General features: G+C 45.9%; 1 non-coding gene across 1 annotated transcript; it reads right to left on the bottom strand.

Moving 5' to 3' along the window:
* Positions 1-5,748: 5,748 nt before the first annotated feature.
* On the bottom strand, positions 5,749-5,906 carry LOC130862464 (U1 spliceosomal RNA). The gene has a single exon (XR_009055640.1). It is a non-coding gene; the product is annotated as a U1 spliceosomal RNA (small nuclear RNA).
* Positions 5,907-6,000: the final 94 nt, after the last annotated feature.

Below are 6,000 nucleotides of genomic sequence, written 5' to 3'. Positions count from 1 at the left end.
CTGTACACACTAATAGGTTTTCTGTCCCTCTGAAACCTGTTGAAAATGTATATCAACAGGTTTATTGGAGCAAAGCAGCTCCCAGACAGATTCTCCAGTCCCAGAGATGGAGGCCAGAGGAGCCACACACCTGAACTAAAGCAGGGAGATTATACAGGTTAAAGGTAAGGGGTGATGATGTGTCAGCCACAAGTTGGCTTGTGGCCAAGTATGGTCAAAAGTTGAGTGCTGTACGTGGGGACTTGGGTGTCTGGCAACTTCAGGGGAGGAGCTGGTGTACCTGCCAAGAATTCAGACCTGGGCTTTTTGGTGCCTTCCCTTTGTTTGGAGATTCTTTGGGTAGGCAGGATTTGTAGAGACAGGAATGGGACTTCTCAGACCTTGCAAGAGGGAGCTGGAAGTTCCAACTGAACACACGCAGAGGAATCTTCATATTCACATACACACTAAAAAAAAATTTACCCGACACAGTCTTATTAGTTATATTTATTGAAGGAAGGGATAAGGCAACCACATAACTCAGAATCTAATGAAACTTAGAGCAATCACTATGCCCTTATTTTGATAGATTGTCAAATAAAAGAAATAAATGAGACAATATGTATCTTAGCCTTTTTTCCTGTTGCTGTAGTAACATACTCTGACAAAATCCACTTAAAGGAGAAAGGGCTTATTCTGGTTCACAGTTTGTTATACCCAGTCCGTGGGGACCTCAAAGGACCACCAGGAAGACCAACTCACCTAAATGCAAAAGCAAGGTTTATTATATGCACGATACAAGCTGGCAGGCACCTCACCAGCGCAGCAGCAAGAGGAGGTACCCCGCCCTTCTAGAGGGCGTTATTTAAATGCAAAACCCAGAAAGGCTACATTAGTAGAGTGTGGGGTGACGGGTTCAATCCTGATGGGCTCCCGTCTAGGAACTTTTTAGAAATTTTATTTTGAACCTCGCCTGTTGCTTGTCAAGATTTCTTTTCAGCTGACCTCCAGGTGGGGACATTCTGCAGTTGTCTGTACTTCCAAGAGGGCTACCCTGTTACTTTTGTCCCTAGGGGGCTGAGGAAAAAATGGAGAAACTTTGGTTCTTCACGTTCAGGGTGCAGACCATCATGGAGGGGTGTCAAGGCAACAGGAGCTCGAAGCAGCTGGTTTCATCCCACGCACAGCCAAGAAACAGAGAGAGTACGCAGAACCCCACTCAGCTTGCTGTCATCCATTTGTACGGTCTAGGATCCATGGTTGAGGGAATAGTTCCACCCATAGTTAAGAAGTGTCTTCTTACATTGAGTAACACAGTCGAGATGATCCCTACAGGCATGCCCGGGGCTCCGTCTGTCAGAGGAGACTAGGTTCTGACAAGTTGACATCAAACACTAATAACCACAGATTATAACCACTACAACTGCTGATACAGACACTTTTCTGAGGTGGAAAGATTTTCAAGTGTTAAGTTAAAAACAATTAAGGTAGGGCATGGTAGTGCCAGCTTCCAGCGCTTGTGAGGTGAAGGCAGGAAGATGAGGAGTTCAAGGTCATCTTCAACTACTGAGTGAGTTTGAGAGCAGGTAGGGCTTTGGGAGACTGTGCTTCAACTAATTAAACAACCACCAACCAGCCAATCAACTAACTCACTGACTAACTCAGTTAGAAAACACATTCAGCAAGCCAGGCATGATGTCACAGTTTTGTAAGCCTTGTTTGAGAGATGGAGACCAAAGGATGAAGGAGTTCAAGGCTAACTTGGCTGCATAGTGAGTTTGAGGCCAGATTATATTACTCTGAAATCGTGTTTCAAGATAAAACAAAATATAAAGCACACCAACCAGAAAAGACATATAGAGTTGGGCATGACGGAACACATCCAAGTACATTCAGAGTTGGGCGTGGCAACACACACACACACACACACATACACACACACAGGAGTACATTCAGAGTTGGGCATGGCAGAGCACACACACACACACGCACACACACACACGAGTACATTCAGAGTTGGGCGTGGCGGCACACACCTGAGATCCCAGCACTTAGAGGCTGAGGTAGGAAGATTTCACGTTTCATGCCATGCTGTGTTGGGCTGCACAGTGAAATCCTCATAACTCACACTCCCCCAAAGAAAACATGCACAGTTCAGTCTCCAGACAGAAAAAGTTGGTGGGTCCCTGCGAGAGGGAGAGAACACAGGAAAGCAACAGACAGTCAAGCTGAGAACAATTACAGGAATCTTTGCTTTCATCTTTACATTTTTCTTCATGATCTAATTTTATCCCAATGCATCTTTGGGGTAGAATTTTTCTTAAGAAATGCAAAGTAAGATATTTCAGGAAATGAAAGAACAATGCCCAGCGGAGGAAGTGGCAGAAGTCAGTGGGAACTGCCTCTCTATACTGCCCCATACCAAATTTAGCCCTGGTGCTCGGGCAGCTGAAGGGAGGGAGCAAAAACGCTGGTCGCAAAATTTCCACATTGTTCTGTGAGTGCCTTAAGGTCTTTAAATTTTGATTTATTTATTTTGTGTGCATGAACACAGAGTACAGAGGACGATTTGTGGGAGTTGGTTCTCTCCTTTCTCAGGTTGTCAGGCTTGGTGGCAAGCGCCTTACCCACAGAACTCTGCCGGTGGCCCTCACTAAGGCTTTAGGAGAAGCCTCGCAGTGCCTTCTCCCTTTCCTAATTGTTCACTCTTGGAAACTCCATGGTTGACACCCTAAGGAGATGCTGTATGTCCATCATGATTCTGGTTGCCAAGCACCCTTCCCTCTGTGGTACCTGGACTCTGTTGTAGCAGGCTGGTAGCCGGGTGCTGTCAATCTTCCTGTCATACTTCTCTGATCCTTCAGATCTGGAACCCCACCTCATAACAGACCTTCCAGTTCTTCAGTCTAGTTCAAGTCCTCCGCTCTTCAGTTTGAGCAGCCTTCTTCCTTTGCACACGTGTTCTTACGTGTGGTTAGATAGTCACGTGTGTACTGCGTGTGCATGTGGAGGCCAGAGGCAGACATCAGGTGTCTTCTTCAACTGCTTCTCGACCATATTTACTTTATTTATTCATTTATTTATTTTTATTTATTTATGATGTGTATGTGTGTCTGTGTGTGCATGTGCAACAGTGCATGTGCAAATGTGCATGCATGTCTGTAGGCCCCGCATGCCACACAGCACTTCCCAGGAGAACTTGTGAGAGTCAGTGTCTTCTTCCACCAGTTGGGTTTCAGAGATTCAACTCAGGTGATCAGAGTTGGTAGCAAGCTCCTTTCTGCACACGCCATCCTGTCAGCCTCCTACCTTCCTGTAGCTTCAGATAGGATCCATCCCCCATTCTGGAGCTCACCTGTCTTGACTGACTGGTCAGAGGGCCCCACAGATCCTCCTGTCTCTGCCCTACCCGCGAGAGACTGCGGTTATAAGCAATGCCAGGCTCTTTATGTGTGGACTGAGATCCAAACTCAGGTCCTCTGCTTGCATGGCAAACACTTCACTGGCTGAACCAACTCCCTAGGGCCCAAACCAACCTCTCTTCATGATCTAGAGGACATTTCAGCACATACACACCCTAAGCAGAGCACCAACGGTTACTCCACCCTCAGACCAGAATCCCTGTGTGAGCTGTACTTGTCTCCCACACAGTTGGGGGAGTCTGATGGCCACAGGGACACCTTGTCCCAGTTGACCTTGGATGTCTCCCATTTTAGTTCATAAGTCTCACAGCCAGAAAAATAAAATGACTTAGTTTTGGCAAGATAGTAGGGCAGCTGGGCTTGGTGGCATGTTCCGGTCACCAGGCTGCTTAGGAGGACAAGACAAGAGGATCAGTATGAATGTAGGAATTTGAGACCAACTTGGGCAGCACAGTGTGATCTCTGGTGGTTTGAGTGAGTCTCCCATCACCACAAATGTATCTATCATAGACCTGAACGCTTGGTCCTCTGCTGGAGGCCTTGATGGAGGAGCCTCTGGCAGGGGGAGCTTTGCTGAAGGAAGCACATCACTAGGGAGAGTTTGGGGGATTTGCAGCCTCACCCTACTTCCTGCTTGCTCTCTCTGCTTCCAGGGTGGCTGGGATGTGATCCCATCTCAGGCTCCTCTGTCAAACTTTCCCACCATTGCAGACATCCAGCTCTCGGGAAGCCCGGGAGGACGGAGTCAGGAAATCTGCCTTGTGTAGCTCTCGGCCACAGACTCTTGTCACAGCAGCAGAAGAGTAACTGATACAGACCCCATCTCAAAAACAAGACAGACAGATGGACAAAACAAACAATGACAAAAGGCTAGCAGGGTGCTTGACAGAAGAAAGGGAAAGAATTTCAGGTGATGGACCCCTTCCCCCAAAAAAACTTCTTAAAAATTTCCCTATTTCTAGGTGAGTGTGCACAACAGATGTATTCAGGGCGTAGTTATATGTGATTCCCAGTGTGCTGATGGTCAGCAGAGCCACAAAGAAACTCGACCTCCCAGTCACTGCCTCAGAAGTTTTGGGGGCACAAACATGGTTCTTCTACTTCCCAATTACTGCCTCAGATGCTTTTGGGGTACAAACATGGTTCTTGCTACTTCAATACTCAAAAAGCTGAATTCATATATCCACCCTGGAAAAAAGAAAAAAGGACCTATGACGAAGTTGAAACTAGAAAATAAATTAGGTTAATATCCTCTCTCATGACTCACGTGTGGGCAAATAGGTCTATGCATATTTACGTGGTGTTCTTGTGACGAACATCTTTCTAAATATAACACAAATGGTAGATAGCGTCAGGGTGAAAACAGGTTAGCTATGACTACTAAAAAATCCATTTGTAAAAAATCTAGTTAAAATAAGACATGGGGGAAACCCTTGCTGCTTCTATGATAGACATTTAGAGGAAGGGTTAAAGGTCACAACAAAAAAAGACACTGGGGAAAGGCATAGAAGTACAAATGCCAGCAAGAGTGTGAAGAATTCTGTTTTGAGTGGCCAAATTGTAAGAAAGCTCTGCTCCCTTTAAACTGTTTTAATTTGTGTGTGTGGATGTTTGGATTGTATGTGTGCATATGCAGCATGCGTACGCCGTCCTCAAGGACGACAGAAGATGGCATCAAGTTTTCCAGAGCTGGAGTGATGGAGGATTGTGAACTACCACGTGGGCGCTGGGAGTGAGCCCAGGTCCTCTGGAAGTGGGGAGCCAGGGCTCGTCCCTGCTGAGCCATCTCTCCTGTCCTGGTGGGGCAGTGGGAGTGAGGCTGGCTGTCACCGCACACAAGGACCTTATCAGTGCACATAGTCTTTGATTATACAGAAATGTGCTCTAGGGGGACGATTAGGGACCTGTGCAGATGTCTTTCTCTCTCTCGTTAGGTCCAGAGGCGTTTTAGCTATTACGGTTCAAAGGAAGAAATAACCGAAGTAACTGAACATTCAGCCCTAGAGACGCAGCTAAATAAATGATAGTGACCTGCATTATGGGTTAGGAAGGGGTTATGAATTCCGTGCCCTAAATGTTGTAGAAGGATGTCCAATGACTTGAAACACCTCGACAGTGTCTCACGACTGAGGAGAAAAGGCTGTCACCAAACTGTATACGATTTGACCCTGTGTTTAGTCTTTCACAGCTTGATCTTCCATTAAAATGATTCTTGTCTTTTTTACTTTTATGTGTTTCTAGAGCACACATTTATAGGTTTTCTAATAAAAATGATTAATAATGATAATGGTTACTAAAGGGAACTTTCCAGATCTGGGTTCAGTTTTTAATTTTTTTTTTTTTAACCAGGGGAGACCGCAAATGAGTTTCCCACCATCACAAATTATGCAATCGAGTTTCCCACATTTGGGGAAACAGCAGGGGCCGGATGCAGAGTGCAATGGATAAGCTCGCCCTGGGAAAACCACCTTCGTGATCATGGTATCTCCCCTGCCGGGTAAGTATGGGTTCGTTTTTTAAAGAGTTATGAATGTGTGCTTAATCAAAGAGGCCAAAAGAGGGTGACACATCCCCAGGATTTGGAGTTAGAGGCTACCTA

This window comes from Chionomys nivalis, chromosome 19, assembly GCF_950005125.1.
Source record: "Chionomys nivalis chromosome 19, mChiNiv1.1, whole genome shotgun sequence".
NCBI lineage: Eukaryota > Metazoa > Chordata > Mammalia > Rodentia > Cricetidae > Chionomys > Chionomys nivalis.
This window is presented reverse-complemented; position numbering and strand designations above follow the sequence as displayed.